This window comes from Amia ocellicauda, chromosome 11, assembly GCF_036373705.1.
Source record: "Amia ocellicauda isolate fAmiCal2 chromosome 11, fAmiCal2.hap1, whole genome shotgun sequence".
NCBI lineage: Eukaryota > Metazoa > Chordata > Actinopteri > Amiiformes > Amiidae > Amia > Amia ocellicauda.
The window spans coordinates 2,262,574-2,274,956 of NC_089860.1; the positions used below are offsets into that span (position 1 = coordinate 2,262,574).

A 12,383-nucleotide genomic window follows, 5' to 3' on the forward strand; every position below is an offset into this window, starting at 1 on the left:
CACAACAGACCCACAACAAGATAGAGAGCATAATGATAATGAAAAAAAAATCAGCTTTGCGCCTTGTTTTTTAAGGTCCAATAGTATCACAAGCGTCTCTTGAATTCTACAGTTGCATAAAAAAAAGTTGTTTTCATTTTCGAATACACTGTCAGTCATTTCCTGGTTTAGTCTTAGCTGCCCAGGATCCACAATGTCAAAGAAATGAAACGTAGATGCAGAATGCCGTAATTTTAATGAAAGATGGCCAACAAATACTGTTGTGGGCAGGTCAAGGATCTTCCACGATCACTGTGTTCAAAGAATACAATGTTAAATGCCATTTTGACACCAAACATGAGGAAAAGCTAAGAGAATTAACAGCAGAAAGGAGGAAGGAAAAACTGGAATATCTGAAGAAAAATCTCTCTTTCCAACAAGGCATCTTTGTCAGGAGGCATGAGACAAATGTTTTGTCTCTCAGACCCAGTTATGGAATCTCAGAACTAATCACTACTGCAGGAAATCCTTGCACTGATTAAGAAATGCATCATTATTATTATTATTATTATTATTATTATTATTATTATTATTATTATTATTATCCAGGGCGACTTACAAAATTAAGAGCAAAACAAAGTGCAACAATACAGTACAATTCAAAACATGATGCAATTTACAAATTCCAATTTACACAAGTGCATAGGAAATATACAGTAAACAATATAAGCCCTACATCCTAGATTGTAAGTGCAGACAAGATGTGAAGTCATCGTTAAGAGCTAAGGGAAAGGGGGCATAGGGGAAATCAAAATAAACAATATGAGTACTAATGCAAAGCAAGAAGTATGACAAAACGTTATATCAGTGCAATTTTGCAGGAGAATAAACAACTAAATTACAATGAAAGCAGTGGATCAGGTATGCCCAGAAAAAATAATTGTATTTCAAGCAGTGAGTCACTCAGCTACCACTGTAACCAGGAGGATAGAGGAGCTAAGTGATGATCTGCTATCACAGTTATGACGAAATTATTTTTATCTTTACGCCATAGCTTTGGATAAGAGCACTGACATCACCTATACAGCAGAGTTGCAGAGTTGTTTATTCGTGGAACTAACAAATTGTTCAATGTTACAGAGAAGCTGGCAGCTTGAGGGGCAGTCTGAGGGGCACTACCACAGGAGCTTATATTTTCAAAATGTTAGCAAAACCCTGGACACTTTGGGTCTAAACTGGGATAAACTTAAGGCTATAACCACAGACGGAGCAAGAAACATGGCAGGAAACCATGCAGGGTTGATCGGAAGAATTAACGTTCACTGTGAGGCCTTGGGCATTGCAAAACCTATTGGGGTACACTGCATTATACACCAGTAATCGCTGTGTGGAAAAGCACTGGAAATAGATGAGGTTATAATAGAGGTGGTTTTAACAGTAAACTTAATTTGTTCACATGAACTGAACCATCAGCAATTTCGAAGTTACTTGGATGAAGTGAATGCTTTGTATATTGAAATGACATATCACATATCACAGATATTTATGGAGCTGCACATTGAACCTGTGAATGAACTCTCAGATGGAGTGTCTATGGAAACTTGTGTTCCTAACAGATCTCACCCAGCACATAAATGACCTCAACATCAAACTTCAGGGCAAGGGGAAGCTAATTTCCGATCTGTATAGTTATGCAAAGGGGTTTGAGATGAAGCTGCAACTATTCCACAGGCACCTAACTGAGGGCAAACTTGATCATTTTCCTGAGTGCACAGCACTGCGTCAGAATGAAACCATGGAAACGGAATTCTCCAAGGAATATACATTGTGGTGTTCCAGGAGCAGTTCTCTGAGAGATTTGGTGACTTTAACCACCTTGAGGCTGATTTGCGTCTCTTTGAAAACCCATTTGGTGCCACTGTGGATATAGCATCTGCATCCCAGCAACTGGAATGAATTGATCTCCAATCAAACACCACTCTGAAGGACAAGCATGGGGAAGGGAATCTGATTGCATTCTACATGCACCTTTCTGCAGTCAATTTCCCACAACTGAAATAAATGGTATGGGGCTTCATAACCATGTTTGGGAGCACCTACATTTGTGAACAAACATGCGATCCAGACTAACTGATGGACATCTTCATACTGGCATTCATGTTGCACTCACCAACTTCACTCCTGACATTACCGGATTGGTCAGCCAAAAGCAAGCTCAGCAATCTCACTGATTTGAGTCCAGCCCAGGTGGTGAGTAGTTTTTTATTTGGCCCTCTAGTAAAAAAGGTTGGAGACCCCTGATATATACGATTAATGCTGTTTACATGTGGAATGGGCGTGCTTTTCCATTTTTCCCTAATTTTATGTAATTTACTCCAGTAATTGGGATTGACCCTGTCTTTCTCTGGGGCCATGTTTCTTGGCCGCAAAACTGAACTGAACACTTCACGAGTTAAAACCAGTGCATGTAAACTCCCCTTATGATGGTCATCACAGCAGGCTACTGCCTAAAAAGCAGAGGGGCTTGTGTTTTTTAAATTTAATTAACAACAACTAAACTACATGTACTTAGTAGTAACGTGGCTAGTAATAGTGGTATTAGATACATGTTAAAATTTAAGAAACCATGTTCAATAGTAACTTTTACTCTCTGAACAGTTAATTCCAACTGTCTGAAGACTCATGCAATTGTTATAGTTTGAAAAGAGAAATAAAAGTAATAAAAGTACTCCATTACATTAAATGTTAGGACTATGAGCGGATGTTTATTTCAACTTTATTTGAAATTTGCAGCATTTGAATACAATGTGTTAAATATTGCAATGCGTGTAATAAAAACTGTAGCAAACTGATTTTACAGTAATACTGACAAATACAAAATGCCCCTAAATACACTACATCCACATCCATATCCACATGGATTTAATGCTTTAAAATCAGATGACTATTACCAATTACATCTTTACTATTACAATTACATCCCTAAACAATAATAATTATAACTTCATAAAATGTGGTAAGTATTGCGTTTAACTTGCAATGTCTGCTGTACTGTGGGTCTGACAACATAGACAATATGCATCTGCTTCCAAAACTGCTTCAATCTGATTCACTTTCACTTCCAATAGCTGGTCACTGCTTGAGAGCTTTTAGAACAGTACCTACGTCTACGAGAGTGAGAAATTCGACAATGTATCCATAAAATAAAATCGTCTACACAAGATAAGGGTTGACAAGGCCGGTTTTCTCCTGTAGTGTCAAGTATGCCGTTTTATTGTCATATAGCCTACGCAATCCGCGCGCGTATTATTTACATAATCATATATTACAACAACAAAGTCAACAGTGTTTTATTTCTCATAATCAAATCCATTGACATTGATTTCCAAATTCGATTTTTTTTTTACCTGGTTCGTGCGTTTGTAACACAATGAAATACATTTTTAAGAGATTAATTCGCTGTTTTATTATATTCGTCTTCCAACAATGATAATAATTTTAAAATTATTATTAGTAGTAGTACTAGTGTTACATGCAACAATAAATAAATATATTGAAATCTACCATAAAACTGATATTTATTTTGAATTTCGCATTCAAATGATCTTTACAGACCGTTACCACCTAAGCCGTGGTGCGCTCTAGACCCACACTGTGTCTGCTGCTCCACTGCTGCTGTTTACAATACGAGCACAACACTAATCGAGAAATTGTGGGGTACAGACCACTATACACTAGACTGCTTTCAATGGGAATTCGGTCAACCCTTAACCCAGATTACTATTTTTTGGCTTTGGTCGTCGTGTCGTGTTGCTCAGTCTGAAGATAAAGCAAAGAGTCGGAGTGCAGGTCTAATCAAATAGTTGCCGTCTGAGGTGCTTGATGCAGGCTGGGGGGATGGGACAAGTGTGGACTCGAAGCCTCTACTGATTATTTTGCATGGATGGCTAAGGAGAAAAGAGATCTGCACTAAAAAAGCTGGCTCTTCGTTATCTGTAAGTATGTATTTATTGTGTACATTCAATGAAGTGTGTGTATTTTTTTAAGATCGCTGTATTGTATTATTTTAAAATGTATGCATCAACTAGTGTACATTTACACGTTAAACGATTTGAAATACATGCAGTACAGTATCATTAATTACAGCGCATTTGATAACACTAATAATCATAATAATTAGCATTACTATTATTATTTTCCATGCAAAAACTATTGTTATAGTAAAGGGTGCATTAGGCATCTACATAAGGGTATTTTAAAGGGTAGCTACACACTACATCATTTGAGTTCTTGTGCTTATACAGAACAGTTTTCATTTCAACATTTGGCTGCCGTTACATGTCAGTGTTTAATAGCAACAAAATGTATATCTATCTATCTATATGAATTGTTTGTATTGATGCCTATACTCGTCATTTGGTCGGTGTATTTAGGGGGAAAGGGGGGAAACAGCTGTATTAGCAGATCAATGCATTGCTGGCAGTAAGTCTCCGAATCATCCTGTTGTCATGGTGACTGCTGCACTATGAGGTTGAAATAATATGGCTGCATTTCGGCTGTGGTCGGTATCATACAGTTGATGAATGTTTTTGTTCCCCATCACTTTTCTTCCGAGTGCGTTTTCAGGGACACATTGTGTGGATGATATTTTAAAGTAGAGTCCAGTTTTGGGGAACAGGTGCATCAGCAGGATGCAACTCCTTAACACAAAGATTGACCCCCCCCCCCTCCCCTTTATTATCTTAATTATTATATTTACGTGTCTAGCCTTTGGAAGGAATGCTTATCGATTTGTGAGAGTCTGTGGCTATAAAATAAGGGCATGATTAAAACGAGCGATATCTTAAAGATTTACAGTCTATTGTTAACCTTTGCAACGGTTACCAAATTTTATGATTTGACTACAAATAAAGGTGTCAGACAGCCAGACAGCAACGTTTAGAAAAAAAGCAGACTAGACAAGAGGTGCCAACCCCCCCTTCTCACCCAAAAAATAATTAAATAAATAAAATCTTGCATGGCACTTTCTGTTAACCACAGAGCAAATTATGAATATTCACCCACTTTTTGTATTACTGTATAAAATGTACAGTAAAGTAATACAAATATAGCTTATTATAATATTTGATTACCCTATATATTATAGTGTTTGACCTTGAAGGTGTAAATCTGACAGATACAAATGATTAATGGTACCTCTTAGCTTTTAGCAAACACTAGCAATTCACCTTAAATCGAATAAATGTATGATTTGATGTATGGTTTTATAAACAGTGCTAGGTTAAATTAATAGACTGAAGTGACAGGACTGCATAATTATTAAGGATAATATTTTTTTTTTAGCTGATTACATATATGCTATATTATACTATAAGATTTTCTCTAGATAGGTGTAGCATGAATTTGAAAAAATAAGGACATTTAGAAAACATTGTTCATAGCCTACTGTGAAATATTGTTAATTAAACGTTATTTATCAATTATATGAATTTCCTGAGCAGTGATTCAGCCAATAGAAAATGTGTAAGATTCCACTTGATTGAATAGAAAAATCAATGGAGTGGTAATCAAGGGTTTTCACACCCCCTGTCTTAACTAAAATATTAATTAATTAGAATTAATTGATATTAATTACTGAATCTAAATCTGTAACATGAATTGACATTTGTAACATTTCTAACTTCATAGTTAGTGTAGAAAGTTGGGAAGAGTTTGACACAATTTCCATAGCTGACATGAATGAAAATAAAATGTTTATTTTCTTCAGATGATAGTCAGCAAGATAGTTGAAGTTTAAAATTAAGAAGTATTGTGTTAATTATACTTAAGATAATTAAATATGAATTTACTTGTTAATGGTAATCACTACAAATGGGAATTCCTCGGAAATTGTTTCCACTATCCCACACAGCTTAAGAAGTTGCAATGATGTTGCACTGGGCATGCTACGGTACTTGCAAAAACAGGTGGAAATAATTTTTTGGCTAAGTAAAGGACACTGAGACTGATTTTGGACATTTACAGGGTGCTGTTGTGCAGTTGTTTTGGAGCATACAATTATTAAAAAGATGGATCAATTTTATTTTAATTAAGTGTGAATTTAACCTGAAAGCAAGAACAAATTGACTGTGTGAACATAGTCTCTAATTAATAAACACCATGCACAACAATCTGAGAAAGCAGGTAAACAATGGAGATATATAGCCTCAACTAAATGCACATAGCCATTAAACAATAAACCCATCCCCTTAGACAGCAACTCCACTCCAGACACAAAAATAGTTGTTTTTAGATTAGTAAAAAAATAGAAGCACTCTGTAATTGGTTAAAGTTCAGATCCTACATATCCCAGAAGATCTTTGTTGACAAATAAGTCACTCATCAGTCAGGCAGTTAAGTCAAGTGTCTTCTGTCATTGCTTCTGCATCACTGCCCTTCTCTTCCTGAACATTCTTTCTGTACCTGGGAAGGCCAGCCAGTCTGTTGGCTATTGGTGGAACTCCAGCAGGACTGGTGGAAGGGGGGCTGATTATATTATCTTTCCTCAGAAAGAAGAAACTGAGTAGTCTTGCCTCAGATTCTAAAGCTTGGCCATCTGCAGCACCAGTCATCTTGGTAATACTCATCTGATTTTTCAGGACCAGCCTATTTTATTTTTCTCTTCTTATGATCAAGTATGTTTGTCTGTGCTAATAATATAGTCCAATGGCTACTGTTCTTCAGAGAAAACCTACATCAGCCTACCTCCTTCAACTAGGTTTTCTTGCACTATGGTCTTGCACAATATATTTACTTCTACAATGTACCTACAAAGTAGGTTTCTTCTTTTCAGGTTCCACACAGAGTAGCACAAGTTCTATGGTTTTAGACTCCACTGTACCTTGGTATTTCCTCAGTAACTCCTGTCCTGTCAGTATCCCAGTGTTATAACATGCCAATCTGTACCAAAACAACAGTGCAAGGAATTTCTAAGAATTGGACTTCAATCAGTCACCCCTCACAGTCCTGAACCTTTGATAGTTACCATCAGATTGATAGCTCTAGCTGTTGGTCCAGTTATTTACTGGGGTAATAGTTTCAAATTGTGCCTTAAATGTCTCACAACCCACAGAGTCAACAAACTGACCTGGTTTTGTCAGATTACTTACTTGAGTCAGGGGAGTATTTTGCCTTCCACTTCACTACTCTCATCCTTAGGCTAGATGGTGGATTTCTAGCAAGCCACTTCCTTATGCGGGGAAGATGTCAGTGGTGATCCTTGATGTTTCTGACCTTACTACATTTATCTGCTACTGAGCCACTACCCCACTGGGTTTACAGGTAGACCACCTCTTTGGGTCTGTTTCCATGTGCCTCTATAACTCAATGTGTCTTCATGTCTGCATTTAGCAATTGCAGCTATTTTGTGTTCTTCACTGTCTTCTTTCAGATTGCCACAGCATCCTTTCTCAAGTAGGAAATTAAGGATTGCCTCTGGTAGGTCTGAATCCCATTGTTCCAATTCTGGAAATTTGGCAAGCTTAGTTTAGGCACATATAAAAGCAAATATTTAATTTACAGGGAAGATCATCTGTAGTTATGGTCCAATACACAACAACCCGCAAAGGCAGGTACACAGTGGTTATAGCTTAAACTTAACCACCAAAATAGTCAAATACAGCACTGGTTTAAATGAGGAGAACCATGTACACTTTGACACTTCTATTCCTGAACACATGCACATACAACTACACAAGGCAGTCTCTAACTAGTAAGGAAATAGAAGTGTTTTCCAATGTAGCAAAATACACAGCCAGTTGCAGTACTCCTTGTTACTGTCATTGCCTTGACATAGATGGGACATTTGTTTTAAATGTTATTGATGCATGTGGTGGAAGACAGTTTTGTAGTCGGGAGTTCTAATCAGAATTTATTACGTGCACGGGAGGAACAGCACAACACAGAACTCAAAGGATTTTAGGCCAGCATGACACTGTTCCCCAAAATTGTTAAGATAGAACAAAGCTTTTAAACTCCCTCTGGGACATACCCCCAAGGGGTTTGACATTTTACAAACCGTGTTGAATGGTCATTTCTAATAACTAGCAGTGATTTCATTGGTATTTTAAACTAAGCCTTCCCATCTCATCAATATTATAATCAATACTCATGAATAATAATTATTAACCTCTACATTGCCAGTTGCATTGGAAGATAATTTGCAGATAATACATTGCAAGAAAAGAATGTGAACTGCTGATAACCATGATTGGAGTAACAGCACAGAGGCAGGATAGGATTTCTATATTTTTCCCCCACATGCATTTATGGAGAACTACTCATTTGAATTTAGTTATGGCTCTATATCATGGCTATTTTATTGTTAAAGGCACACATACATTGAAGTATAATTCTAACTATTACACAATCCAAAACCTAGTTAATAAATACATAAGTATAGAAACCTTTGTTTTTTAATAAACAGAACAACTGTAATGTAAGTTGATTTTATAGTGGGTTTTATTGTCAGCAGAATGCTCAGAAATCCATAGAAATGGTGAAAAGCTTTCTTAGCTCCACCTGTCAGTGCATTACTGACATATTTGCTCACAGTTTCAGAGATTTGGTCTAATTGATATAAGAAATGTCCATTCAAGCTAAGTCATGTTAAGCTTTAATGCTATTTAGGATTCGTATCTCAGCTGTATTGCAATTTTGCAAGTTGGACACTTTTAAGTGAGAAAGACTATTCCACTTGTTCCTAATATTTCATTCATTTAAAATGTTGTCCTTAGAGGAGGTTATACAAAATAATGCAATTTTTAATACTGAAAAAAAATGTAAAGCAATAAATAAATGATTCATAATAAAGACCTACAAAATAATAGCTAGATAACTGTAGCAGCTGAATACTGCTTTGCCAGGTTAAACAGACCATTAGGAAATGTAATTTCAGTGTTGCCTGAAGTATAAGCCAGGTTTGATGTCCATCCCAGAATAAGTTTACAAATACTTTAATGCTGGAAGGAATGGTTAATCATATTTCCCTACATGGAATAAATGTATGATGCATAATAAAAAAAATGAGATAAAATTAAAACAAAATAAGCTGATTATTATTAAGCTTAACATTCTTAAACATCAAGCTTCCTTCTAGCACACACACACACCTTTTATATATACACTGCTCAAAAAAATTAAGGGAACATGTAAGTCATCACAGTATAACACCAAGTCAGTTAAACTTCAGGGATATCAATCTGTCCAGTTAGGAAGCCTAAGTGATTGTGAATCAATATCACCTGTTTTGGTGCAAATGAAAGTGACAACAGTTGCACTGGAGAGGCAACAGGAAGACAACCCCCAAAAAGGGAATTGTTTTGCAGGTGGTGGCCACAGACAATTGCTCTCTCCTTATCCTTCCTGACTGATTCTTCTCTAGTTTTGCATTTTGCTAGTATCCTTATCACTACTGGTAGCATGAGGCGGTACCTGCAGCCCATTCAGATTGCACAGGTAGTCCAGCTCCTCCAGGATGGCACATCCATACATGCCATCGCAAGAAGGTTTGCTGTGTCTCCCAGTACAGTCTCAAGAGCAAGGAGGAGATACCAAGAGACAGGCTGTTACACGAGGAGAGCTGGACAGGGCCGTAGAAGGGCATCAACCCAGCAGCAGGACCAGTATCTGCTCCTTTTATGCGAGGAGGAACAGGAGGAGCACTGCCAGAGCCCTTCAAAATGACCTCCAGTGGGCTACTGGTGTGCATGTTTCTGAACAAACTGTCAGAATCTGACTCTGACATCCTCTAGTGGGACCTGTGCTCACAGCCCAGCACCGTGCAGCTCAACTGGCATTCGCCAGATAACACCAGAATTGGCAGGTCCGCCATTGGCACCCCGTTCTCTTCACAGATAAGAGCAGGTTCACACTGAGCACGTGACAGATGTGAAAGAGTCGGGAGATGCCGTGGTGAACGTTATGCTGCCTGCAACATCATCCAGCATGACCGGTTTGGCGGTGGGTCAGTGATGGGTTGGGGAGGCATATCCTTGGAGGGTCACACAGACCAAGAGCTAGCCAAGAGTACCCTGACTGCTGTTAGGTACCGTGATGAAATCCTCATACCCATCGTCAGACCTTATGCTGGTGCAGTGGGCCCTGGGTTCCTCCTGGTGCAGGACAGTGCCCGGCCTCATGTGGCCAGAGTGTGTAGTCAGTTCCTGGATGATGTAGGCATTGATGCCATTGACTGGCCCTCACGTTCCCCAGACCTTAATCCAATTGAGAACCTTTGGGATCGAGAACCTTTATGTATCGGTGGATCCGACATCGCCAAGTAGCGCCACAGACTGTCCAGGAGCTCACTGATGCCCTGATCCAGGTCTGGGAGGAAATCCCCCAGGATACCATCCGCCGTCTCATCAGGAGCATGCCCAGGGCTTTGTCCCAAATCGCACACTTGCTCCCTACACCCTTCGACAAGTGTACACTTTGCGTGACGTTGTGCTGACGTCATAGAGTGTGCACTTCAGTGAGCGAGGGTGTAGGGTGAAGCTAAAAGCACTCAATGGGACACACTTCAGCGTCAGCATTCAGCACCTTTGCATTTGACCGAAAAAGTACCTATGCAGTCTTTTCTTGTCATCTGTCTCTGTATTTAATTATAGTAATAATAATAATAATAATAATAATAATAATAATAATAATAATTTGAAATACACTTAGTTAATATCACCTCCTAGTTTTATAGGATACTACTTCAGTAATGAATTAAATGATAATTACATGTTTTGGCTGAACTTTCTAATTGTATATTTAAATCATTATTATATAATCATTTAATCTTATCTATCTATGTATTATTTCCTTGATACATAATTTAACAATTTCTGCAACCATCTAGCTAACATTACATTTATATACACCTGCCGCTGCTATATTTTCCCAGTTGACTTGTCTCCGCCTTTAACGCAAAGAGTTCTGGTACTTCATCGCTAAAACACTTCCGCATAAGTGCGCTCTTTTGTACACTTCATCGAAGCGAGCATTGAAGGGCACAGACGGCTCGATCAGGCTCCTTCACTCGTTCCCTAAGGGTTTGGGACAGCCCTTAAGATGTCCACTTTAGTACTTCCGCCCCGCAAGGGTAGGGAACGAGGGAACAAGTGTGCGATTTGGGACGCAGAGCACAGTGCAGCGCAAAGCCCGCCCCCCAGCTGATTTCATTGGTCAACTCAAGCAAGCAGTCACTTGAGAAGGTCGGTTATCTTTGCGTTGTACGATCTTTGCGGCACCAAATAGTTATTATTAGGCAATTATTTTATGACTTTTAATATACACCTCGAAAAAAATGCCGAGGTCCGGACCTCGTTGTCCTCAATGCTGGATACGGACATGATCCCAGGTGAGAGGACAGCAAAGTAAGTTAACATCAATCTTTCCTTTTCGTTGGTTAACCTTATCTGAGCTAAGCCCACTGTTAAGGGCATCATAGGCAAACTTGTTGCAGTGTGGGGAATTGTTGATGCTGATAGTTGTAAGTAGGCCAAGCTCTATAATGGTATTGTAATATTCACAGCACTACTCTATAGCAGCATACAGCACATGATACTTGTCCTAAATAAAGTGTAAAATCAGGATGAATTATTTACAGTCAGTTTGAGATATAACAGCAGTTACTCTTTAAACATCTCTAGTGTACAGGGTTGATTCAGTTATATCAAGTACTATGTCTACAGTTACAGTTAACACAGAAATGTAGAGTAAGTTTGTTTTAGATAATGCAGTGGCCATACCATACTATTATCGGGTGCTTTACATACAAGCATTCCAGTACTTTTCAGCATCTATCATATAATAAGTATTTAAAAGTAGTAATAATAAGTATAATAAGTAAGTCAACAAGATAATTACAATAATTGCTTGGCTTAGTTTTTTAGATTTAGTGTCAGTTTTTAGAAACAAATTTAAAATAAATCTTATACCCTTTATTCACATAGGTTCAACCTGAAATGCTATACAACAACAGATGTAAATGATCAATGTGAGAATAGTTGGTTTATTCACCCAACAATTAGATAGGACTGAGTATTATTTGTATACGAAGGGCTCCAAACTGGAGTCAAGTGTTTTTGATATTGTCTTTGTAAAATCAGAAGTGTTAATTTGAACAGATTTTTTAAAATTTCTACAGGCATCCAACCATTAAATTACAGCACATTTTTCTAGTCCTGTAATACTGTGAATAATATTATTATTATTATTATTATTATTATTATTATTATTATTATTATTATTAATAATAATAATAATAATAATAATAATAAATAAAGCTGCAAGCAGCAATGCAGGGGGCCAAGTACACATCTACACAATACCAGAGTCTAACACATTATAATGTAGTTCAAACCGGCTGTTTATGA

At 37.7% G+C, this 12,383-nt stretch overlaps 1 protein-coding gene across 1 annotated transcript in view; it reads left to right on the forward strand.

Annotated features, from left to right (window-relative positions):
• The first annotated feature begins 3,641 nt into the window (after positions 1–3,641).
• Positions 3,642–12,383, forward strand: part of psd2 (pleckstrin and Sec7 domain containing 2) — a 189,838-nt gene continuing 181,096 nt past the window's right edge. Inside the window, exon 1 of the mRNA XM_066716375.1 lies at positions 3,642–3,974. The gene's annotated coding sequence lies outside the window, so the exon portion shown is untranslated. The remainder of the gene's footprint in view (positions 3,975–12,383) is intronic.